The sequence below is a fragment of the Ambystoma mexicanum genome, chromosome 2p, assembly GCF_040938575.1.
Source record: "Ambystoma mexicanum isolate Mex_15411 chromosome 2p, UKY_AmexF1_1, whole genome shotgun sequence".
Classification (NCBI taxonomy): domain Eukaryota; kingdom Metazoa; phylum Chordata; class Amphibia; order Caudata; family Ambystomatidae; genus Ambystoma; species Ambystoma mexicanum.
This window is the reverse complement of record NC_090923.1, coordinates 362,851,948-362,878,334: the sequence shown is the minus strand read 5'-3', so window position 1 is coordinate 362,878,334 and position 26,387 is coordinate 362,851,948. Positions and strand designations below refer to the sequence as shown.

Below are 26,387 nucleotides of genomic sequence, written 5' to 3'. Positions count from 1 at the left end.
TGCATCCTCTGACAAACTGGACTGTCACCTGCTCCAAAGGCAATATCAGCTCTCTGTCCGCACTAAGAATCCAAGCCCATGTCTCTGTGGCATCTAACAACTCGGTCGAACTCTTCTCTGCAAGGAGCTGGCCGATCCTGCTGCAGTCTCTACTTCTGCTGTCCCCTCCCAGGCCCTCTGCACGGCCCTGGCCTCTCACTTCAGCTCTAAAACCCAGGACATCCTGTCCACCCTCTCATCCTCTCCTTCTCTTCCCTCCTCTCCATCCACTACCTCCGCCCCCCCTGCTGCCACCTCTCCTCCCTCCTTCGCTTCCTTTCCTCTGTTCTCCCCTGATGAGATTTCTAGACAAGTCCGATCCATGAAAGTTTCGTCAAAACAGGTTCTTCCCTGTTCGTCGAAAACTATCACGGACCATATTGGCACTCTCGCTTCTGCCCTGGCCAACTTCTGCACCACTCCTTCACTGCTGGAGCCCTTCCCTCCCCACTGAAGCACTCTCTTGTGACACTCTTCTAAAGAAACCTGCTGCCGACCTACCCTGGAATCACTGTCGATGAAGTAGAACCTCATGAAGGTGTGCGTGGACCTCCACATAGCAGCCCTGCAGATGTCGAGCAGGGGCACACCAGAGAGAAACGCCATTGTTGCTGCGATGGCTCTTGGTGGAGTGGGCTCTCGTTGATGACAGTGCATGATGCAGCCGGAGAGCCACCTGGAGGTGCAAGCCTTCAACAAGGCCTTTCCGTGATTTACAGGTCCAAAATTGACAAACAGCTGAGAAGTCTTCTGAAAGCACTTCATGCGTGGCACATAAAACTTCAAGGCACAAGCAACGTCCAGCAAATTCAAGGCCCTCTCCACTGGTGATGATGGATTCACGAAGACAGGCAACACCAAAAGCTCGTTGATGAGGAACTCCGATGGCACCTTCGACATAAAGGTGGGGTGTGTATGCAGTACCACCCTTGAAGCGTGGCAAGACAAGTACGGCTGTTTGCACGACAGGGCCTGGATCTCCCCGCCTGGCTGAGGTGATCGCCATGAGGAACGCCGTCTTCCACAATAGAAACTTGAGAGGGGCTTGATGCGTCGGCTCAAAGGGTTCCCCCTTGAGCTTAGTCAAAACCACATTGAGCTTCCAAGCTGGGGCAGGAGCCTTCACTGGTGGAAAAGTCCTGAAGAGTCCTTTGGGGAACTCCTTGACGAGTCTGTGAGACCACAGAGAAGGCCTACCCGGTGCCCTCGTGTAATGGGATATGGCGGCCAGGTGTGCCTTGATAGAGGCATGAGCCAGTCCAGCCTTGGCCAAGGAGAGCAGGTATGGTTGGAGCTGCAAAGCTGTGACACTCAGAGGGGTAATCTTCTGAGCCCGGCACCACACAGAGAAACACTTCCACTTATGACTATATCACGTCAATATTGGCGAGGCCCTGGCCAGGATGCCCGTACACTCCACAGGTAAAGGATAACGTCCAAACCCTAGTGTTTCAGGAGCCAGGCCCTGAGGTTCAGCGACACTGGGTCATGGAGCAGAATCGCTCCTCCTTCTCCGGAAGTAGTCCGGAAGTAGTGGCAGTCTGATGGATGGAACTGCCGACAGACAGAGCAGGTCTGGATACCAGATTTGCTGCGGCCACGCCAGAGCGATGAGTATCATCCTGCAGTGACACTGTCTGAGTGTGTTGATCACTCATAGTAGGAGTGGGAGCGGGGGAAAACCGTATATGAAGAGTCCCTCCCATGGGAACGAGAATGCATCCCCCATGCTCTTCGGCTGTGGGAACGAACATCTGACACTTTGAATTTGTTGATGTCGCGTAAAAGGTCGATATGGGGTTGACCTATTTCTAGAATAGTAGAATAGAAGATTCACCTGGTTCTCGGTGCAAGAAAGTAGATCCCTGCTGAGCGAGTCTGCAATGGTGTTCTTCGTGCCTGCCAGGTGAAAAGGGACGAGAAACATGTCCTGATGAATGGCCTAGTGCCACAGATCCTGCTCCTCCCTAGAGAGCGACGGAGAGTGCGTCCCACCCTGCTTCCGGGTCTAGAACATGTTGGTGGTGTTGTCCATGAAGATCCTCATAACCTTGCTCCTCTGTGATAGCAGGAAGGACTTGAGGGACCGGAAGACGGCGCGGAGCTCCAGGACGTTGATGTGAAGAGTCTTTTCTTCCAGCAGCCAGAGGCCTCTGGTGTGCAACTGTCCGGTGTGAACTCTCCAACCTTCCAGAGAAGCATCCGTGGTGATTGTCTCCTGGCAAGGAGGGACCTCTTGCGTGAGATGAGAGCCCATGCCCTACCACTGTATTGCTTGTCGGAACTCCTCATTGAGGGCGATCTTGTCCATCCAAGATCTTGAGACTTGCATCCAGAAACTCCTGCAAGGGCCTCAACTGTAGCCTGCACAGGAGGACAAGGTTGATGCAGGAGGACATCATGCCCCACCACTGTATTGCTTGTCGGAACTCTTTGTTGAGGGCAATCTTGTCCATCCAAGATCTCGAGACTTGCAGCCACCTCGCTTCCAGAAACCCTTGGAGGGGCTTCATCTGTAGACTGCACAGGAGGACAAGGTTGATGCAGGAGGACGTCATGCCCACCAGTGACTTGATTAATGCACTTGCACGATCCGCATGTCACAAGGCCTAGTAGGACCATTATTGTTATCTTCTCCCTTGTGTCTTGTGGTGCCTTGAAACACCATTTGTTGTATAGGCACCTTACAAATATCCAATAAATAAAATGAAAATAAAGAGTGTCAAATTATTAAAGTGGGAAGGTATCAAAGTGGAAAAGTATTCCGCTGGTCAGCTATTCCAGTGGGAACGTATCAAAGTTGGAAGTAACCCAGTGGTAAATTAACAAATGGTAGATTATCTTAGTTGCACAATATTCCTGTGGCAAATTGTTAGGTGGTGTAATTAATTCAATGGAGTCATCACGTATTCCAGGGGATGGATGCCACTACCTAATCCTGACCCTCGGGGCGGCTATATGCGGGAGGATCACATTGCAAGAGAAATCCTCTGGAGAGATGTCATGGCTTCATTGGATGAGAGATGGGATCCCGCATTTACCTATGAAGAAAAACCCTTGATAGCCAATACCCTAATGGCATATTGCCATGCATCTATATTCCCTTTTGGAGAAAAAAGAGAAATCTTTTCCCAAAACCCTTTAGGCTAAACTTCAATCCCTGGACCAACGGGTAAAAGCTACAAGACTATCTCTTCCAGTTGTAATCATCATCCATATACAACTGGCTCATCATTTGGAACTATTGCAAGTAATTTCCCAAGTAATCCACATCAGTTTACATAAATGGACTCCATCTCCCACAATTACCCAAGTACTGGGACGAGGATGAAGAAGGGGACGATACAGAGCGGAAAGAGTCTTAAGCTCAATTAATGTTCTAGTTGTTTTTAGAATGCACTGGTGCGCAAGACATTTAAAGAATAAAAACCAACTGCAAGAGGCTGCTGCACAAACCATTGTGGCAGAGCCGAGGGGCTCACCAACAAAGAGACAGAGGAACGCTGCGCAAGCAAGATGTGACATAGACACGCCAGGAGCAAAGGGAATACACCTGGGTGTTCGGCAATGGGAGAAGCAAGTGTTTTACCTATCAAGGTGTGCTGGAGCAAAGCCGGAACGATGTAAAAGCAGTCCAGAGTAGAAAGCGGGCAGCAAAGCTTTTTGCCACGTAAGCGCGAATGGGACCAAAGACACCACACAGAGCTAGTGAGTCATACCGAGCAAAGTGGGGATGCCCAGGGCACATCAGCGACTGAATTAAACATAAACTGTGAATATTAAAGCTACAGAAACAAAGACATTAAAATGACTGATTGTAAATCAAGGAAAACTACTATGAATACAGGGTATACAGTTCTTTTGCCGCAGGATTTTTCCTCGCAGGACTTTTCATCGCCATTTTTTTATGGAAAAAAATCATCATTTCTTTTTTCGGGGGGGGTTTAAAAAAATAAATATTTGTGGGTGAAAGGGAATAATTAAAAAAATAAACGGGGGTTTGGGGGTAACCCCCCCCAAAAAAACCGCGATGAAAAGTCCCGCGACGAAAAATCCTGCGGCAAAATAACGTAGAACCGAATACAGACCCCAATCATATATGAGAGTATGGAATTCAAATCGGGGGGCAACCAGAGTGAATGTTGAATCAATCAGATGCTCAATATCCAAGAAGATATATGCAATTGTGCAACTGAAAGAGGAACTGTTACCTGTGAATATAAGAAGTCCTGGCAAGCAAGTAAACCAAGCAGTTACAAGTGCTTAAGAAGTCCTGACAGGGGAGTATACCAGGCAGTTGTAAACCTACATGAAGTGCCAAGAAAGGATATAAACCTGTGTTTGCTGAATGAGAAGGAGCTTTTGAAAGAAGGAACTACAAAGCTTTCTATGCAAATAACAGGATTGTTGTGAACCAAGAAAAAACACAAAACTGTTAGACAAAGAGTCATTGGCATTTCGGAAGAATCCAGGGGAAGGGAATTAACATCTGGGACCAAGGCTTGCCACTCTTGGTATATTTTTATTTTAAAGAATACATTGCTGTGAGACAAAATCCAGGAGAAGGAAATCCCCCTGGAACAAAGACCTTATTATTTTTACTTTGGAAAACTCTGTACTGAAGAGTCATAGGGCCTCATTCCGAGTTCGGAGGTAACCACGCCGCTATTTGCGGCATGGCTGCCTCCGAACTCGTCCAAACACCGGCCTGGTGAATGGAGTAATTACCGGCTCCATTCCGAGGTTGGAGGGACTGGTAATTCCTCATTCACCAGCGCCATTCCCCACTCCCATTTGAGCCCCCATAGGGCTCAATGGGAAGGGGGAAGGTGGCAATAACGGTATCGTAAATTACGGTACCGTTATTGACCTCAGAGTCCCTTTGCGGGTCCTGTCCTTAACGCCTGCAGGCGTTAAGGAAGGACCCGCAAAGGGAACTCATAGTAGGGTGGTAAGGGTTTAAGGGCACCGGTCTCGTTACCGGTGACTGTTAACTCTTACCGCCCTACTCGGAATGAGGCCCATAGACATTAAGAAATAAACCAGGACAAGGGAACCCTCCCCTTTGGAGTCAAATGTTTTCTCCTTGGAGAACATCTTGAGAAAGAACCAGAGGGAAGAATCACCCTCTGGAACTAAGGTTCTTCTACAATGGAGAACATATATGTTGAAACTGTTCTATTTTCCCTTATGATTACCAGGTTAAAGACATTCCCCTTTTCATCATATAGTTTGATTTGTAGTGTGAGGGTCAGGATAGAATGTTAGGATGTCAAAATCAAAAACTGTCCTTGTGTCCAGACACTGGGCCTCATCACGAGTTGGGCGGTAAGGGTTAACGGTAATAGCGCCGGCGTTAATAGCCCTATCGCCAAACCCCCCGGCGCTAATAGCGCCGGATCAAGGGTTTGGCGGAACAGGTATTGCCCATTCCCCACTGAGCCCATTCGGAAATTCCCCATTCCCCATTGGGCTCAATGGGGAATTTTCGCGCTCTTACTGTCGGCGGATTTTCCGCCGGAGGTAATAGCGCGAAATTTCGGCGGATTTCTCCCCAGCTCAGAGCTGGGGAGAAATCTGCTAAACCCGTGATTTGGCGGACCCTTAAATGTGGCGGTAATAGTGCTACCGCCGCATTTAAGGGTTACTGCCAAACTCGTGATGAGGCCCACAGACAGATCCTAAATTGTTGATTTTAGGTAAGGAAATACCGTTAAGAGCAGGGTCAGCGAGGCCTTTTCCCAACGATTCCCAATGAACGTTTTTAACCCCAAACATGATAATCTTGTGTCTGACTCTCATTTCTGACTCCTCACAGTGGCAAATATCGTATTTGCTAAATATTATAGTGGCAATATGCCAGTGCAGAAACGTCCCAGTGATCAATTGTCAAAGTGGCAAAATATCACAGTGGTAAACTATCCTAGTGGCAAACTATCCAAGTGGGAAAAAAATATAGTGGTAAATTAACACAGTGGTGTGCAAGTTACCAAAATGACAAATGATCAAAGCTACAAAATATAATGGTGACATATATTACAGTGGCAAACTATGAAAGGGGAAAGTATGACAGCAGTAAATGACAAAAGTGGTGAAATATCAAAGGTGTGAAATGGCAAAGTAGCAAATAGAGTAGCAAACTATCCGAGTGGGAAATAATACAGTTGTAAATTATAAAATTAATGAAATATCACATGGGTGAAATATCCCAGTAGCAAATTATCCAAGTATTCAAATAATTCAGTTTCAAAATATTACAGTGGCAGAATATCACAGTGCTATTTTAAAAAATGGCAAATTATCAAAATGGCAAAATATCTTGGCTGAGAAATATATCGGTGTTAACTTATCCAAATGGTAAAGTATCCCAATGGAAAATTATGAAAGTGGTAAGAATCACAGTGGTAAACTATTAAAAATGCAAAATATTTCAACAGGGGGATATTTCAAGTTGCAAGCTGCTAGCCATACATAAAAAGTCATTTGCCACCTTCATTCTATACACAGCACACCAATTCCTACTTGCAAAGTGTCTATTATCACAGGGCATTGTGGAGCAGCTAAGCCAATATGGCGGCTTCCCTTTGAGCTCCGTGTGGAGCAGGCGATTTGCACCAATCTCACCGGGCCACTAATACCACGTGCTTTGATATATAGCCGGTGTACAGAGGAGATGATCCTGCATGAAGGAGTTGCTTTTAGAACCCCAGAACTCGCATGATAGCAGCGGATTGGACCTTCGCTTCCAGGCCGCGGTGACACTGTGGGCGAGGCAGCAAGAAGTGTGGCGGCAAGCAGGGTGGCCTCAGGATGGGGTCTGGGTGCTGTGACTCAGAGACCTGCTGTGGTGGATTAGATCTATTGGATCCGGTGCGAGGACCGACACCACTCTGCTCGACAGAGTGGCAGGGCCTCCAGAGGCCGCACTGAGACCCTGACAGCTTCACAGAGGGAGAGAAACTCGCCTCACCAGAGTGACGCAGTGCAGCAACACTAACCCGGCTGCGCTCGTGATTATTCTTTATATCCTGTGGGCAAGCGTGGCGGGCACGTAAATGGCTGTCGTGGTGGTCGCGGCAGCCCTGGATGGAGAGTGTACTGGTTCTGGGCAGAGAAATACTTTGCAGTGTGCGTGGAGGCAGCCTGTAATGGCGTTCCACTTCACATGTTACTGAAAGCCCCCAAGTGTGAAGGAGCTGGGTCGAGGCCCATAGCTGCACCTTGTAACATTCCTCGTCACGTGTGCTGACTGGGGGAGGGGCACTGCGGCAGCGCCCAGCTTTACAAACTACAATGTTCCCCGAGTGCCCAGGGGGATTCTCAAAGGCCATACAGGGGCACCCACACTATATATGGCAGCTTGAGCAAACTGGATGTGGTGTACTATGGCAGCGACACACTCTATATACTTTTGCAGTCACCAGGTGAGTAGGGGGTGCGTAAGGAAGGCATGGCATCAATAGTAAGACAGACTCAGGTGACCACAGTTCAAGGGCGTTTATTGAACTTAAACAAGGGTGTGAAAAATGCCTATCTACTCCTAAATATATAGATGGGAGCAAGCTAGGACCATCAAATAATAATAAGGCAGTCATAGTGGAGTCTCCTCAAAATAAAAGGGCCTATACTAAAAACAAATATTGCCAATCCTTACCGCTAAATACAAATAGTGTGGGTAGTGTTCATGAAAAAGAAAGAAGCGTTCACAAAATGATACGTCAGGATTTTCGGGCCGTTGGCCTCCCTTCCCCACATTTCCAGCCCGGGACAAGGAGGTTCACTCAAGCATAGCACACTCTTGGTCTTCTTCGGCACAAGGACACAGTTCCATTACCAGCATCAGGACCATCTGTGACCAGGTCTCTTAAGTTATCAAAGTCTCTTGATTCAGAGGGTCTGATGTACCAAAACAAATGGAAAGTTCCTTTCCTCTTACAAGTACTCAATTCAGGTGATTCACTCTTCACCCTAGATCCCCCTAAAATGGGCTCAGATCCCTTTTGTATACCACAATTGTTACTTTGGATCCCCCTCTTCCGGGCTCAGATCCCCTTCTCCAATGTTCAGAGAATATTCTTTTCTCCGGTGACTCACGGTTCACCTCGGCCCCCCTCAACCCTGCTCAGATCTTTCCTCTTACACAATTAGTCTCCCTCCGACGGGCCCCGGACCAACTGCAGTTCATATTAGCTATCAAAGACCTTCGAATGTCCACAGGGTTTAGCTTTACCTGATGCAGGACCACTTCGATTCCACAATTCACAATTTACATTTGCCACCTCTCAGTTGGATACCTAACATAGACCTTCGAATGAGCACCCACGTGGTGCTCGACCACTCTGTACATGGTATCTATCTTGGCTTCAAAAGTTCAGTCACTCTTTGGATGTTCAATTATATTTGCGTCGTTCATCACATGCAACCTCTGCTATCAGTCTCCCCGATTCACCGGCTGTGCTGGCTTTATTGGGGCTGCTTTGTTGTAGGAGCCAAGGACAGCTCCACGGCAGCAACCGTGACTCCCCACCTTGGCTATCGACGCTGGAGAGCCCTGGGCCCCTCCGACACACAATGCACGTTTCCTCAGCTTTAATTCCAGGTCTTATGTTTCTTGTTCTCGAACGCTTGTGAAAGTAGCGTTTTTTTTCCAAAAAGGTCAAGGGCACTTCCCTCCTTGCAACGCTCTCTGGTCTTGCCGTCTTTCTCCTCATATTAAACTGCCATCTTGGAACTGCTGCTTCCTCGTGTGGTTTGCCTTGGTCAAACTGTGCTTTTGTGCTCCGCCTTTTATCCGGGTGGGAAAGTGTGATGGAAGTCTGGTGTGTGTAATTGTCAGGTGTGTGTTATCAGTAATTGCCTGACTCTGCCTGATCATTGTGTTGGGACATGTCAGGTATACGGCTTGGGTGTTGGTGCATTTTCTTTCACAGTGAGCTGTCCGTGGGAAAGTGTTTGTGTCGGGAAAGGGGGTGGGGGTTGAGTTCTTAAATTTCCTACCTGGTAGGATGGAAAGGGAATACCGCGTCTCACCGTCCGGTGTCCCACTCCCGAAGACCCCCCCCCATCCAGGTGATCCTCCAGCACTGCTCCACCCTCAGGAACTGGATCCAAAAACGATGGCTGTGTCCTGGCCACTTGGACGACAGATCCCCAGGGACTAGCGAGTGAGTCATCTTCTGGTTTCTCACAGGTGACACTGGGGCCATATCCAGACCCCTGCATCATTTATGGACACGTGGGCTAACAGGAAGCCATGGAGAGTCCGCAACCCCTTGATATCTGGTTGATCTTAAGGTGCCACTTACAAGCCGAGGTGGGTGGTCGTGGGTCGGTTAACTGCCTTGCAGTTTGCCTGTCCGTTTGTTACTATCTCTAGCATATCCATTGCCAGAGCCACAACCATCCACAACGCTGTTTGAATCTGCTGAGGTCGGAGTGAGGCTTCCTGTGATTCAACCCAGGCCTGTAGTGGTGGAGTGCTGCGCATGATGAAAGGTGCCGGAACAAGAAAGGTGGTTGCATGGACTGCTTCACTAGGGCCACCCCAAGGGCTATGGACATGGCCACCCCTGTGACATCTGCTGCGTAGAGCCCTGTACCCCAACCAACATTTGAGTCACTGAGCATGCCGCAAATACTAGATACCGTGCATAAAGGTTTTTGCTCAGTCAATGACAAACTTGGCGGTATCACTGCTAATGTCACATCTATACACACTCAGAGAAGGAGATACAAAGAATAACGAAGGCAAGGGCAGAATCAGCACAACAGAAGATGACATAACGACTTTGCAGACCGCTGAGGCATCCTTGACAAAAGATATGAAATCCGTAAAAGCTAAATGTGACGATTTGGAATCGAGATCGTTCAGGAATAACCTGCATATTATAGGGATACCGGAGCATGCCCCACGGGGCGACATGGAAATAGCGGTGGAGGAACTGCTTAAGGCACTTGTGGATGACACTTGGCTATCGCTGCATTTTACTGTGGAACGTGCCCATCAGGCTCTAGCAGCCAAACCCAACCCTTGAGATTATCTACGACCCATTATTGCCTGCATCATGAACTACAGGGACAGAGACCAGATCCTACGATGGGCCAGAGAAATGAAAGAGCTTCGCTACGGGTTGCAGTTATCCAGATTTCACAGTTGCAGTGTAACAGGAATGGCACAAGTTCGCTGGTGTTAAGTGATTATTTCGGGAAAGGAACATCTGCTATGCTATGCTGTTTCTGGCACATCTCAAGTTTCAATATAACAAAGTGTCTTTCTTTACAGTCCCGGCTAAAGCATTATCCTTTATAGAGACACATATCCCGATGTGTGATACCCGCCCTGAGGGTTCCACTTCTACTTGAAATCTATGTCTGGCTTATGGTACACTGTGGGGGTGTGATACGTGTTCATGGTAATGTTTACATAGATGGGTTCAGCCTTTAAGTATACATTGCAAGTGAATCGCCCACTCCGAGCAGTAACAGATGTCCCCCTTTCGAGTGCAAATGTTGAGGTTGGGGTTGGTCAGTGGTGGGTGGGGGGAGGCACTGCCACAGTTCGGGAAGCAGGGAGCGATGGGGTGGGGGATACAAAGTTTCAGACTTTAAAAATACACTTGGTGAAACTTGAGGTGGAACATGGTTTGTGTGTGCTTCTCTGCACAATGTGGTTTGATTTACTTGTGCGCTTGTTGCTCAACGGATGGGAATGAAGCAGGAGGCCACATTTCTTAGTTGGAATTTTAGGGGATTCGGTAACCCGATTAAGGCCCGCAAGATTTTAGCATACGCTTGTAGGAAGGGTGCCCAGATTTGGTTCTCACAAGAAACACATGCACTAGATCGGCAGGCGCTCAGCTTGGTGCTGAGCTGGAAACCCCAGCGATACTATATAAGAAGGCTAGAGGTGCACTCATTTGGATACATCCCTGTGATTCATATAGACACTAGGATGGATGTGGAGGACAGGTACTTGCTGGTACATGGGATCCTACACAAGAAAGACATTCTGCTGCTTAATGTGTACGGCCCCAATGTGGATGACCCAGATTTTTATGGCAGGGTATATAATTTGTGCGCTTCATACCCGATGGCAGAGATAGTGTTTGGTGGTGACTTGAATGCTATATTAGACACAGCGCTGGATTGCTCTGGCCCCTCGTCTCAATCCCTGACTTGGGCAGTGCAGCGAATATTGCGTCACAGGCTCTTCTGGATGTTTGGCAGATACTGCATAGTAGGGACAGGGAGTATTAATTTTACTCCACTTTGCACAATATGCACTCAAGAATAGACACATGGCTGACATTGCTTCACTGCTTTTATTGCTGTGATTTTTGTCAGATATGGTGTCCCATCCACCATAGCAGTTCAACTCGGCCACACTTTTAGACACTGCAGTTTCCTGTAATTTGCGCGGCCAAGTAACTTCCTTTTTCAACAATAACGTAGGGCCTGTCTCATCAGTGGCAACTCTCTGGCAGATGTATGATAGGGTAGCTGTTATGTCCGCTGAATCAAAGGTCCTTAAATTCCAGAGAAGGGATTTGGCTGCGAAGAAAGCACAGTTGAAGGCTTTGCAGCAGAGGTGTGAACAGTCCCCATCTCCGGGCCTGCACCTTGAGATTAAATTTGCATTACATGCGTACAGGGACATGGCACAGAGGGAATTGAAGTTTATGAATAGACCGTTGCTGGCCAGGAAGTATAGGGAATCAGACTGGCCAGGCTGGACATTGGCTCACCTGATTTAGTCGGTGTCTGGGAGTGCACATATAGCTTATATCAGGAAGGCTGACTGCTCGCCAGTTCACACTGACGCAGACATCAATATGGTTTTTTATGACTTTTACTGGGCCTTATATCAGCCCAATGGGACCCAAAGTGAAATTGAGCAGTATTTGAATGGGATACCGACTACCCTGCTCTCTGGGGAAACGCGAGATGCACTTGAGGTGCCTCTGTCGATAGAAGAAATCTGTGCAGCTATAGTGGATTTGCCTAGTGGGAAGGCACCTGGCTCTGATGGGTTAGGGGCAGAGTATTACAAAGAATACTTATACGTGTTGCCCCCATATTTGTTACACCTTTGGGAGGAGGCGCTTGTAAAAGGGATGCTGCCTGGCACGGTGCATTAAGCCATTATAATTCTCCTTCTTAAACCCGAAAAGGCAGCCAAGGACTGTGGCTCCTACAGACCACTGTGCCTCATAAATACAGATACAAAAATGTTTGCCAAGGTCCTGTCAGTGAGGCTCTCCCCCTTAATGGCCCACATACTCCATTTCTGATAAATCAAGATTTATACTGGGCTGGTCGACAGGGTTGAACCTCCGATGGCTTTATAATGTCATAGCCCAAACGCCTCCAGAATTAAAGGCTGTAGCAGTCTCTTTGGACATGCAAAACACATATGATACTGTAACGTGGCCATTCCTGTTTCAGGTGCTGTTCAATTATGGGTTCGGGCCTGGGTTCATCTCCTGGGTGAGGCTGCTATATGAGCATCCCTTTGCTTGGGTTCAAGTCAATGGACGTGACTTCCAGGTTTTGCAGTTGAAAGGGGGAACCAGGCAGGGGTGCCCGTTGTCCCCTCTGTTGTTTGCACTAGTAACTGAGCCACTGGTCGATAAAATACGTGCATATCATAGCCATGCAAATATACGGATAGGAGGAAAGGCGGATGTTATATCATTGTACACAGATGATATCTTACTATATACTAGAGATCCCAACAGTAACTTGACAAGAGTAATTGCAAACAGTGGTGGGGTTCAGCATGCACTCGGGCCTACACTTAAACAGCAATAAATCTAAAATATTCCCACTGACTGCTAGCACAACAGAACCCACTCACATGTTGGCTTTAAAATGGGCGGCACTATCTATAAGATATCTGGGTATTGTGATAGCTTGTACGCCTGAGCTCACTAAGGAATTGATCTACGAGGTTTATATGGGAGACATGAAGGCCAAACTTCAAAGATGGAGCAGTATACCAATGTCGCTGGCAGGGAGGCTGTCCCTAATTAAAATGGTGATAGTACCCAGATTGCTATATATGTTCCATAACATACGACTCTGGCCTGGTGGCACGCTGTTCCATGATCTCATAGCGGCATGCACTTCCTTCATCTGGGTGGGGGTTGCAGCCTGGCTTAGATGGTCACACCTGCCTAGGCCGTATGAGGAAGGGAGATTTAAAGCCCCGAACCTTGAAATGTACTACGTTGCTGCCAAGGTGCACTACGCTACCTATCGGTCAACAGATAGCACTATTCTTCTGCATGTCTGACTTGAGAAGGTGCGCCTCAGCCCTGGCCCGTTGGCATCACTGTTGGTGGGTGGGAAATACCAGGCTGTACAACAACTAGACCCCATTGGGGCAACTTAGAGGGCGTGGACGAGGCTGATTGCTAAGCTTGAGCTGTCATCTATATATGACAGACATCTCTCCTTATAGGGGCTACCAATGCTGCCTCCTACCATGGACTGGGGCATTGAAAAGGCGTGGAGTGCAGTGCACATCCATACTCTTAGCGATTTATATGTAGAAGGTCATTTTGTGAGTTGGGAAGACTTGAAGACAGTCGTGGGATGTGGGCCGCTACAAGCATTATGTTATTTACATATGCGGCCTTCAGTTAGGGCCCTCTGGCCAACGTTTCCGGATGAGCCCCCGGCACCTGAATGTTTGTCATATATACTAAAAATGCCCAGCGTTAAAAAAAAGCATCTCTATGTTGTACAAATTGGTGCAATCTATGGATACACACACAGTCAAAACAACTCGCTCCAAGTGAAGCAGCGATCTTCAGACTGAGATCACTGATATGCAGATGAGGGCAATTTGTGCTATATCGAAAGGTGTGGACTTGAATTCTAAATATAGGAGTATACATTTGAAGATATTGAAAAGACTGTATCATTCCCCATCAAGGTTGAACTTATTTCAAACTGACAGGCTGAGAGTGTGCCCCAGATGTAATGATGGCAATGCAAACCTGTTACCTATGTTAGGGTCCTGCTCTAAAGTATACGACTATTGGCGCGCCCTCTATACTGCACCATCTGACCTATTGGGGCCACAGTTGATTCTAGTGGCCCGTGAATGTATAATGGCTACATAGGAGAAGTTGGAATAGTTAAGCGCAGATTCTTAAACTTGGTGTTATTGCTTGCCAAGAGGGCTATTCTAATGAGGTGGACTCACATACCGCCTCCCAAGAGTGAGATGTGGATGTGAGATGTCACCTGGGCCAATGACTTGGAGGAACTATACATTACTTTCTTACCAAGCATCAGTAGCCCTAAATACATATGGACTGATTTCCATGCGTATCTTGCTAGAGAGAGTTCCTCGTCATAAACTTGTATGTGTTGTCCACTTCCGAAGTAATGCATGTCATGTACCACTGTGCGCTGTATATTTTTACTGAAATTCTGTTATGTTCTACTAACCAATATTTGTTTGTGATGTTTCACCAATGTCAAGTGTCAATAAACAAACAGTAAAAAAAAATCTATTATCACTAGCCAATGGCTACTGGCAAGTACATATTTTGCACCATGATTGCAGTAGAAAACGATCAATGTGGCCAAATATCACAGTGGATAACTATCAAAGTGGTCAAATATCACAGTGGTAAATTATTCACACTTGCAGAGCTAATTCCGTTTTTGGCAAAAGCTTAAAAAAGAGAAGAAAACAATTCCAATCCAACTAACATCACAATCCTTGTTGGGTTAAAGCCATAAACAAGGAGGGGCTCGATTTCAAGATAAAACAGATGAAAATACTTTAGCGATGAGAAGACAAAGAACTTCTCGTAATACCAATCTTTTCCCAGGCAAGACAGAGCTCTTTACTTTTTGGTTCTGCCACCTAAGACTGGGGATGTGGCAATATGGGGGGGGGATCTGAATAATGTACACCTTTGACAAGGATGTAGGTATTGTATACTCTAGTACAATGGTCTAAAATAATATCTAAACATTATGCCCAGGACTCCGGCCGAGCCTGCAAGAACAGATATGATAGTCCATCTGGGTGTCCTAGATGTTCTCTCCAGGGTTCAAAATTGATGGGAGCTATTTATCTCCGGTATATAGCCTAAAGGAGTCTGGTGAGATTGACGCTAACAACTATCAGGAGCTACTACTGGCTCACCAAGTCAACTGGTGACTTACAAACATACAAATGTGACATTAAATGTATGTTTGGGAATGTGTATAATAGAGCTTTTGAACAGACCTAGAGAAATTGAAAGCATAATGATGGACTAAAAGTTATGGGGCCTCATTATGACTTTGGCGGTAGCCATGCCCTTAATAAGGGCATGGCTGCCACCAAAACCGGGTCCGGGTTCCCTGAATAGGGAATTACCGGGCCATTCCGAGTTTGGAGGGCCCGGTAATTCCTCCTTCAGGGAACCCGGAACCGGACCTTCCCCATTCCCATTTGAGCCCCCGTAGGGCTCAATGGGAATGGGTGCAGGGAGCTAACAACAGGCCGATTACGACCGTCCTGTTGTTAGCTCCCTAGTCCCCTCGCGGGACCAGGTAAGGACGCCTGGTTTTACCAGGCGTCCTTACCTGGTCCCGCGAGGGAACCTCGTAACCTTGCGGAATGGGTTTAACGGGTCCACCTCCATTAGCGGCACCCATTAACCCATTCCGCAAAGGTTGTAATGAGGCCCATGGTGTATGTTAAGACTGATTTCGGGTGGCCAGATTTTAGGAGGCCACCCCAGCTGTAGCGAACAGGGAACTCTTGAAAGGTTTGCTAAACCACAATCAAGGCAAAAAAATCGAGAGCAGTCAAGGCTATTCTCAAGATAGTGTGAGTGGGGTCTTCAACCACACTCAATGAGTCCACACAATATAATACAATATGGTCATTTTAGACAGGTTAAGTATAAAAATAGTTATTTTTCCCAGGCCTTTTGCACACACTGAAAAATTAAACAAAATGGTTATTATCGAACAATACTCAATAATAAACCTATATACATTCACCATATTTTCATACAATGATTCTTCCGGTCAGGTTCAGATACAACCCCAGGCGATGAAGATATGCAAGATTCACCAATACAGGCCTCTTCAGGACATGTCAAAGGACGGGGGCATGTGAGTTCCAGCGACAGTCGACATTCCAGTCGCGGTCACAGAAGCTTCTCTAGGACAGGATCCTCTGGATGCTTAGACCCCGAAATACAAAGGGAAGGCGACATGTGACACAACCTGGCGACAACAAAAGTCCTGGTTGCAATCGCGGGATGGAAACAGTTCTGGCGAGAGTAAGGGAGGCACAGTATCACAAGTAGACGCTAATGCAAGAGCTGAAAGTTTCAAATCCTTTAGTGATGGTTTAAAAGGGTTGTAAAACTCTTATATTACCCTATAACTAAGATGGCAGTATTCTCAACCATAAAAAAAGAAATACACTCCTAGTCAGTTCTAAGTCAAAATAAAATGGCCTATATTAATAAACCTAATGCCTGCCCTCTTTCTAATACGATAAATATGTAAAGGGAATGTGTAATGCAAAAACAAAAATCAGTGTTCAAAAGAAATGTCAGTATGGCTGAGTAAACTCCCTTCCCCACGTTTTGTAGCATGGGGTAAGGTGGCACACTTGTACCTTGCAACACATTCTGGCGTCGGACACAAGGATACAGTTTGATTTGTTGACCAGGGGCCACTTGGCCTTCTGCAAAAAGTCACTAGTTTATCCGCTGGACCTCTCAGGTTTCTCCCAGTCCAGCTCAGGTCTCCTTTTAGCTTGTAATACAGTTCAACAAAAGTTTGTTTCCTTCTGGTTACCACAATTCAGTACAGGTTTCCGTCCACAGGGCTGAAATCTTTCAATCATAATTTGTGGGGGTTCCCCTCCACAAGCTTCAATCACACCTTCGTAGGCTTGCCTCTGTCGCGCTCAATCCTCCTTTCACTTTCCTTCCGCTGTTGAAGACTTTCGAAACTGCAATGGTTTTGCTCTTACCTCGGCATGACCACTTCTAATTTCTTTCCTCAACCGTCACTTTTTCTCTCCTACTCCAAAGCCTCTTGGTAAATGTAGTTTCAAGCACAGTACTTATTTTAAAGTTCAAAGATATCTCTCACATCCAGGTTTCCCTCTGCCGTAATCAAACCTAAGAGTTCAAAGACATCGCTTACATCCAGGTTCCCCTCTGCTGGGATCAAACCTAACAACAGTTCAAATCTTGCATCTAATTTCCTTTCTCTCCCTGCCGCTTCTACGGCATCAGGTATTTCACAGAGACTTTCGATTGGGCAATCCTTGTTCTCCGGACCACTCTGTTACTTTGTATCTTTAATTTACTGTTCTTTACAATGCTTTGCTTTCTCTTGCATCTCACAACCACAACCTTTATTCGCCGGATACTGTTGCTGTCAAGTTTTATTTAACACAAACTGGACTTTCATTGCTTTCATCAACTCACCGGCTGTGTTAATTCATTTTCGTCTGAAGTCAAGGATGATACCACAACTGCCGCTGCACCTTCCTAACTCTGCCATTCACCCGGGAGGGTGGCTGGTATCCTTGAAACACAAAAGAGGTTTGTCTCCTCTCTGGCTGGGCTTCCTTGTGCAACTTTCAAGGCCCTTCATAGGTCACAATCTCTTCCCGGGGTGTCCAAGGTTTCTCTGTACCTCGGTTCCGTCCCTCTGCCTGTCGTTCTGCTCTGCCCAGTTCACTGTTGCCCTGGAAGAATTACTCCTTCTTGTGCATCACCTTACTCAGAGTTTAACCACAAGAAAACTTCTCTGGACTTCAAGTCCGATAATCCAATATTCTTATTTGCTCCCACTTTTCCAGCTCCCGTACACAGCATTCCAGGGTTTTTTGGAGCTGGAGGAGGTCAAGGGGATGATTGTTGAGGTCAGGTTCTTGCCACCTTCCTCTCGAAGGCCTGGGTATTCCTGTTTCACCCATGGGAGGATCTCTGATTTGGGCACTGCCAGGTAACTCCAGCTGCCCCTGGTTTGCTCCCTGGAGTCAGAGCGCCCTCGCCATACTGCAGCCTCCCCTGTACTCACAGGCCCAGTAATTTGGCAGTCCTCCTTGCTCCAGGCCTTCCAGGGTCTTGCCAGCTTAGGTTTCTTCCTCTTCACCTCTGAGCTTCCTCCAGCATCCCCAGCTCACTCAAAGTGTGCCTGTGTGCTCCACCTTTTATACTGGCTGGGAGAATTAACAGGATTCAGGTGTGAGTGGTTGTCCAGCTCTGCCTGACTCTGCCTGACCTTGTTAACGGGACAAAATGGAGACTGCCCATAGGAATCCACGGTGCATTGGTTTCTATGGGTAATCTTCATAGCTCCAGTCTGCCTCTTCCTCGTCCCAGTGATTTTAGGGAAACACAGTGGGGAGGAGTATTCCTGAGTGGTGGTAGAAAAAAGAGGAAAAATATTCTTAGGCAAAGGGGAACAATTTTGTTGTTGTAAAATATGGGGTGTAGAAATCAAACGGGAGACATTAAACCTATGCTTGGAAGTGCGCACCTGAAAAATGTTATCTAGAATCCCTCATAAATCAATGGTGGATATGTATTTTGTAGTGTTAGTGGTGTGCGTCAGTAGTGAGGGCTGAAGAGTAATTTCTCAGAAAACCCTTCAAAGAGTTTAGTAGAACATTTAAGAATCACCACACTAAATGCGCTTCCAACTGATGTTCAATTTGGAATGATTAGAAGATATATTAAGCATATAAAAAATTCACTACATTTCAACCTGAAAAATAGTTCGAATTTGACAAATTGTTAGCTTTACATTGGTAAGTTTTAATTTTCCATAAAAAATGCCATGCCTGTATGGGGTGTTGTGTTTGTTCTTCTACACCTCCCTTTGGTGCTGCTACCTGTTGGAATTGGGGAAGGGGCAATGGTATAGTATTCAAAATGGTGTTTGGTAGAAGAGGGGACTTCATGCCTCAAGTTCGGACTCCTCCTCCCTCTCTGGATCATCCCTCGGGTCTCCAACCAACAGCAATGACCCCTCCATAGCCACTCCCAAAGAGGATACCAAGGGGGTTGATAGGGTAAAACCCTTGGGTTTTTCACACAAGGTAGCCCATGAGAGAGCTGGTCAGTCCCCAGGGTGGTTCAAGGACACTTCTGAAGGCTTAGGACAGCTGGATCTTCTTGAAGGTGTCACGATTAGTTGGTCCCACTAGTCCAAGGGCTAAAACCCTGCTCAGGGTCTTCAGAGATCAGGTAGTCCAGTGGGGCTTCACCAGGTGAAACACAGGAAGGGATGCCAGTCCTCTTCAAGGGTCATCTACAGATTCAGTCAGCCGATCGTCTACGAGGGATTCTTGGCTCCAACGCTGTAAAGAAATGTCTGCATGAATCCTCTGATTATCCAGAATCCAGGCTGGAAGTAAGTCCATGCCCATCAATGGTAAGGATCTGCAACTTTCAAACAGCCAGTAGCTGTCCCATCAGGAACAACTACTGGTTTCACACATCACTCATGGCCCACACCTAGACTCTCCGGCACCATGGATGTGGAATGGGACCAGAGAGATCCACCCTCTTCCTGGGCCTCATAAACACACAGGCATCACTAGCCTGCAAAGCCAGCAGCTTTCCCAGGCAAGTGCATGGCTTTATAAGGGATTTCCTGACATGGCAAGGAAGGAAGAAGGTGAAACTACAATGTGGCCACAGAACAAGCAGCAATCTTGCGGCACAGCCATTTCAGGGCATTAGCCATATTTAGTGGCCAAACGCAGTAAACGTCAATGTACTTTTAGGGGTCAGAAATGAGAGGCGGGCACAAAGTGGTATTATTCTCAACATCAGCCATTTTTATTAACAGAGGTTTGGATAAAGACCTAACTTCCCTAACCGAAAGCGAGTGTCCCTTGGTATGAAACTAAAACTAAAGGAGGCTGACCTTGTGTCCGAACTAAATCTGACCCTCACACTACTAAACACAAAAACAAAACGTGCAAGGTAAAGGTTACAACCTCAGTTCAATGAAAATGTGCAAAAACCTAAACATGTAACTTCAACAAACAATTCTTGTGTCCAGGGGTTCGTTTCCTTCCCCATGATTTTTCAGGAAAATTGTTCACAATGTTCTGTTTCAAAAACAGTCTCTTAAAGGCACTGTAAATGTCTCTTTTGCCTAATACTTTTCTCAGGGTGGAAAAACAAATGTCCCCTCCACAAACCTGGTTGGAATATAACAAAGAGGAAGTCTCTCCTAGTCTTTCAGGATGGCAACATCTTTTCCACAACACTGGTTGGAATATGGCAAAGGAAAGTCTTTCCGACTTTTCAGGATGGTTAACCAAATGTCTTTTCTTCAATATGGATTAGAGTATGGCAAAAGGCATGCCTTTTCACATTCTCTGGTTGACAAAATGTTCAACTGAAACAACAACTTAACATGACAAAGTTTCTCTTCAACACACCATTTCAAAGTGGGTTTCCTGGTTTACTCTCCTGCCAGGAATATCTCCCCTTTTGGCTCAAACAGATCCCCTGGTGTACACTCCTGCAGTGGTGTTGCTAGGTCTGGAAAAGATCTGAGAAAACCCTAATGTCAGGACTGTCAGGACTCTGGGATAGCTAGCTTTTTGGTTGTAGCTCTGAAGCTTCTATCTGGGGCTACAACCAAAAGGCCCAGTGCTATAGCCCCCTCAAATTCCACCTAGCAACGCTTCTGCTCTCCTGCCAGGTATCTCTTTCCAGAAAGGTTCACTACCTGATGCTGTTATCTGATCTCTCTGCAACATTCAACATTGTTCTTAGGTATTACACAATAGTACTTCTTCATTAGCACAACTTTGTGACTTCAGTTATTACCAATTTCCCCATACTGACATCCCATATATGAGGGTTTATTAAAGCTCTGTCTGCCAACCTTTCTTTCAATGTCTCTTGGCAATGCTTGTTCCAGGTTTCCCCCAAATGACATCTCATATTAGGAGAATTGTACCATAATTGCCTTTTTGTTCACTTTCGGAAAAGTCTTTTGGTTTAGCCAATGCTGGTTCCAGGTTTCCTCCAAACTGACATCTCATATTAGGAGAATTGTACCATATTTGTCCTTTTGTTCTTTTTCTGTAATTCCTTTTGGTTTAGGAAATGCTGGTTCCATGTTCACCCAAATGACATCTCATATTAGGAAAACTGTAGCATATTTGCCTTTTCTTTTAAATTCTATTTGGTCGGTATTCAAAATTGCTTCCCAAATATTAACGTGTTTGCACATCCCGGGGACCCCTATTCGTCTAGGCTGACTCACTGGTTCACTGTGCGGCTGCTGCAAGGAGCTTTCGTAAGGCCAGCTTCCCCTTCCTGGCAGAGTCTCGTTTGGTTCCCACATCGACTTCAGAGTCCTTTGCTGACAGAAACAGCACAGCTCTACAGGACCACGTCTTTCCTGGCCCCACTGCACACCGTTCTTAACTTCACCAGAGTTCCTCTTCTCCAGTCCCGAATGCTGCCAGCCTGCTACCGGCAAACGTTCCCTGTTCTCCCCACAGCTCTTCTGCATGAGGTTTCCTCTGCCTTCGGGCTCACTTCCCACTGTGCTCCCTCTGCAGCCTTTCTCCTCTCTTCGTCTCCGATCTGTCAGCTGCAGGTGATCTCCAAATTGTTAAATGTCCTGCACAGCTGACTTGGATCCTCACAATTAGACTCATTACACTTGGTGTCACATTCCCTCCAGATTGACTCCTTGCTCCTCTTCCTGGTCTCAGTACTTGAGGCTTTCTGGGACTTGAAGTCAGAGGAAGTTCTAAATGATTTCAAGTTACATTGTTGGACAGTTTTGTGCAGACAATAATCACCATTAACATTAGATGTTAGATATGTTCTAGGCTTATCGTGCACACAAAGACTGAATAGGGTTTTGTTTGACGAAAGAAGTTTTCAGAGTTTTATAATTAAATAGTTCTGAATATTGAAAACATGCCATCAAAAACTCTGGAATGAAAGGATCTTCCTTGCAAGAAAGAGAAGAACACTGCTTCTCTCTTGTTGGAGTCGACACTCTCCCCTAACAGCCATCTTCTTCCATATGGTCCACACTTAGAATACCACCCCCAGGGTCATGATCAGGTAGCGGTTGCCTTCCCCTGGCCACATGGGTGGAGACTTTAGGCTGAGGATCAGTGATGATCTGCAGGATTCATCACAGTACACAGTAAAAATAATGTAAACATGCAAAAGATTGTATCTGCTGCCACCAGCTTGTCTTTAGGCACATAAAAACGTACCCAGAATCCCAAGTGTAAAAACCTAGGCTGATACAAATGTATACCCATTGCACTACATTTTAAGAGGCTGTGTGCAATGTTAAAATGTCACAGAATTCAAACGGGAAAATTAGTTTCCCATTACTGATGGTCTGAAGGACTGATCAGCTTCGCTTCCATTCAAAAAGTCAGAACCGGTTCAAGAGCAAAAAGATTGGGGGTCTATAGGAACTATGGAGAGAAAGTTGCAAAAAGAGAAATCTTTCCTAACAGTGTGAGGAGCACACTGTTAGGAGAGATTTCTCTTTTTGCACAGATTTGTGGCACACTATGTATTAGCTCCTCACTCTGCACCAGGGAGACAGAGCATGCAAGGTGGCATCACAGAAAAGAGGTTGAGAGTCAGATATATAAATGCTGGTTAAGTAAAGAGACAGACACAGGGTTTGATGCAGTGACAGAGTTACACTTTTTAGTGGCACAGATGGGTAATGACTAAATGAGAGGCAGCAGACATGAAAGAAAAGTAAAGAGTAAATTAAACAAAAAGAAATGTAAAGAAACACAAAAATAGAGTGAGAGGGGTAATGGAATTACTTGATGCTTGTTTGTTTGTTTGTTTGTTTGTTTTTTTTATTCATTTATAATGCACACCAGACCCGAGGGTAATAGGGCACAGCAGTACAGGATATGCGAGGCATATGTTACATAGTTACATAGTTACACATATAATTAGTTAACAATATATACAATTTGTATCGCTAGTACAGTGAGTTATATACAGGATAGTAAACAGTTTGCAGGAGGTATAACATCAGGGTAGTGGGGGTAAGTATTGCTAGCTAGCAGATCAGTTGTCTCAGATGGTTAATGTAATTGAACCTGAATTTCGAGTATGATTTCTCCTCGCGTATAGTGTTGGGTAGTGAGTTCCATTCCTGGGATGCCCCGACGGGGAAGCTGGCACCTCCAGCCTTGGTGAGTTTAAATCTAGGAATGATAAGTGTGTTGGCATTGGAGATTCTTGCGGGTCTGGAGGATCTTCTTTCTACACATTTTTCAGAGAGGTAGGGAGGAGCCATGTTGTTGAGGGCTTTGTGAGCAAGGGTAGACAACCAGTTGTAATTACGCCTTATCTTAGAGATGTGTGCTCGTCTAGGGGTACCAAGGGCAGCTCTCAGGGCGTTGTTTTGTAGAATTTGAATTCTGTGTATGATATGTTTGTTGGCCCCGATATATAGGGCGTTGCAGTAATCGAGTCTAGATAGAGCAACAGCTCTAGCTAGAACCATGCAGTTGTCATTAGAGATAAAGTGTTTGCCTGCTCTGATAAGCTTACATGTGTAAACTGTGGCCGAAGCCAATGAGTTCATCTGTTTGTTGAAGGAGAGGGTAGCATCTAGGTGGAAGCCTAGACTCTTCACTTCCCTAGCTACCTTAATAGTGTTCTCATCGATCTCAAAAGCAGAGTAGTTCTGGCCGAGTTATTTAGATTAGGGTGGTTGCCCAGAATGATTAACTCTGCTTTATCATCATTCAGGCATAGACCATGAGTGGCCATCCATGCTTGGATGATGGGATACACCCTATTTACCAATGCCAAATCCTCACTATAATCCCCTGAAAGCGGGAGGAGAATCTGGGTATCATCTGCATAGTTAGTGTAGGTGATACCAAGAAGTATCATCAAAGAGGAGCTTAGTAAATATGTTGTAGAGTGTTGGGGATACACAGGAACCCTGGAACACGCCGCATGAGATGGGGATTGGGTCGGCTGCATCTGTGGGGGAAAACACCCTCATGGTCCTTTCGCTGAGGAAGGATTCAACCCAGGTAATGGCTTCTTTGGTGTAGTGTGCCGCGGAATAGAGGGGGTTGCAAAGGAGTCTGTGGTCTACAAGGTCGAATGCGGCTGAGAGATCCAGAAGTAGGAGAAGGGCTAATTGGCCTATGTCTCTTAGCTCATCAATTTGGGCGATCAATGAGAGCGGTCTAGGTTCCATGTTGTGGACGGAATCCTGACTGTCTTACACCTAAGAGCTTGTGACATTCTAGGAATTGTTGGATTTGTGTATAGGCAATCTTGTCTAATATTTTTAATAGAAAGGGGACTGTCATGATGGGACGGTAGTTGGTAGGGATGAGGGGGTCTAAGGATTTTTTTTTTAGCAATGGCAGTACCCAGGATTGTTTCAAGTCGGATGGCACAGTGCCTGAGGTAAAGGAGGTATTTACAAGTTTAGTTATGAAGGGAGAAAGTTATCTTGTGGCATCTTTCATAAGTTGTGCGAGGCACAAGTCACCTTGGCAGTTGGAAGGCTTGAGAGAGAGGATGACTTTCTCCACTTCTCGGATGGATGTTTTTGTGAAACTAAAATGGGTGGTGATGTTTTGTTCTATGGGGGGGCGGTGTTGGTTATGGGTGGTTTATTAAGGGCTGCTTTATTGACCGATATTTTAATTTTGGAGCATGGTAACTTTGTTGGCTAGAGCTAGTTGTATTTCTGTGCACCAGGCTTTTTCTTTTATGCATATATCTGGGATGGGAGTAGGCGACTCTAGTTCTTTTAAGATAGCAAACTGTACCCTCATACTTGAGTTGGCTGAGGAGATCCGTTTGTTATATGAGTTACGTTTGGCCAAGATAATTTCCTTCTTGTATTGTGAGGAGATTTCTATAAGTTTATTTTTATGATCATCTGTTGGGGTAAGTCTCCAAGTGGATTCGCAACTTCTTTTGAGTTGACGGAGATCCTTCAGCTCGGGGGTGAACCATTTGTTGAGGTGGGATTTAGGTTTACTTGGTCTGTATTTTAGAGGGGAAACGTTGTCAAGTGTGATTTGTATGATTTTGTTATATTCTTCTACGAGCATCTTTGGGTCTGAGTGCTCATTTAGTTGGTTGAGTGAGGAAGGGTAGGATGGCAGGAATAACTTTATCCTTAGGAAACATGATGCATGAAACAGTTTGAAAAAAGGCAAGTTCCATCCTCTTTCAGGCACTCTAAAGTGTTTATTATGAGAAGTGTGGATATCACACATTAAATCGTAGCATTTTTCAAATCTTTGGACTTATCACAAATCTTATTGTGTCACTCATATTCTTCTACTCATTTACTCTGAGCCATTCATTAAGCATACACCATCCTACAAACTCATTCTTGAGACTTCACTTTAAAATGTCCTGAGTCGATAAAATGCATGCATAGGTTAAGAAGGGAATGATTATTGTTGATACTAGGGGATAGAGCTTGGTCATCCTCCATGGATATGATACCCATTGTCTTTGAGCCGGGTGTTAAGTACGGCTGCACTAGTGTGCCCGTAATCACAACGTCAGTATTCCCTGATGTGCTGTGATATTCTATGGTTTTGGTTGTCAACGGAGCATTTATAATTACTCCAGCAGCAATTGTTGCTGTGTTTATTGATGGGGCTTCCATTAGTGGATTACAACCTTGTTTCCCCTGCACGTGTCACTGTGCTATGCAAAGTAGGTCTCATGTCAATGTGTAGACTCCCCTTTCACGGTCTGTTCTGCGCTTTTACTCACCCGGTCTTCTGGAGGTTATGGGATCTGCGGGGCCGTGGCCAACCCCGATCAACCACAGTACACCACCCCACATCCACTCTCTGTGCTGTGAATTATATGCTGAATTGTACAGCAAGAACATAGCAGCCTCCTCCTCCGGAATAGCAGCAATGGAGAACAGAGTTGCTCCAGCAGGGCACCATGGTACGCCACTCCACGTTCACTCTCTGCGACGCGCTCTGCACAGTGAATGATATTATATGCTGAATTGCAGAGCAAGCACAAAGCAGACTCCTCCATGGAATAGGAGCAATCGAGAACAGACTTTCTCCAGCAGGGCACCACGGTACACCACTCCACGTCCACTCTCTCTAATAAATAATGTCCATGTCTTAAAATACAGAGGTGTAGCAGTGGGGCTCTATAAGGAAATGTAAATGTAGATCACTGTAATGATAAGTAACATCCATTATGGACACTGTAAGCAGCATAATAAAAGAAGAGGGCTCCCAAGGATGCACACATTAATTCACAGTGCAATTTGGTGCAGACAAATCACTAAAACAGACTGCCTATATA

At 45.9% G+C, this 26,387-nt stretch overlaps 1 protein-coding gene and 1 long non-coding RNA gene across 2 annotated transcripts in view; one reads left to right on the top strand and one right to left on the bottom strand.

Annotated features, from left to right (window-relative positions):
* ADAMTS9 (ADAM metallopeptidase with thrombospondin type 1 motif 9) overlaps window positions 1-26,387 on the bottom strand; it is a 1,221,593-nt gene that overhangs the window by 318,891 nt on the left and 876,315 nt on the right. The window lies entirely within an intron of this gene.
* The window catches only part of LOC138566429 (uncharacterized), a 195,538-nt gene that overhangs the window by 5,812 nt on the left and 163,339 nt on the right, over window positions 1-26,387 (top strand). The gene's annotated exons all lie outside the window — the stretch shown is intronic.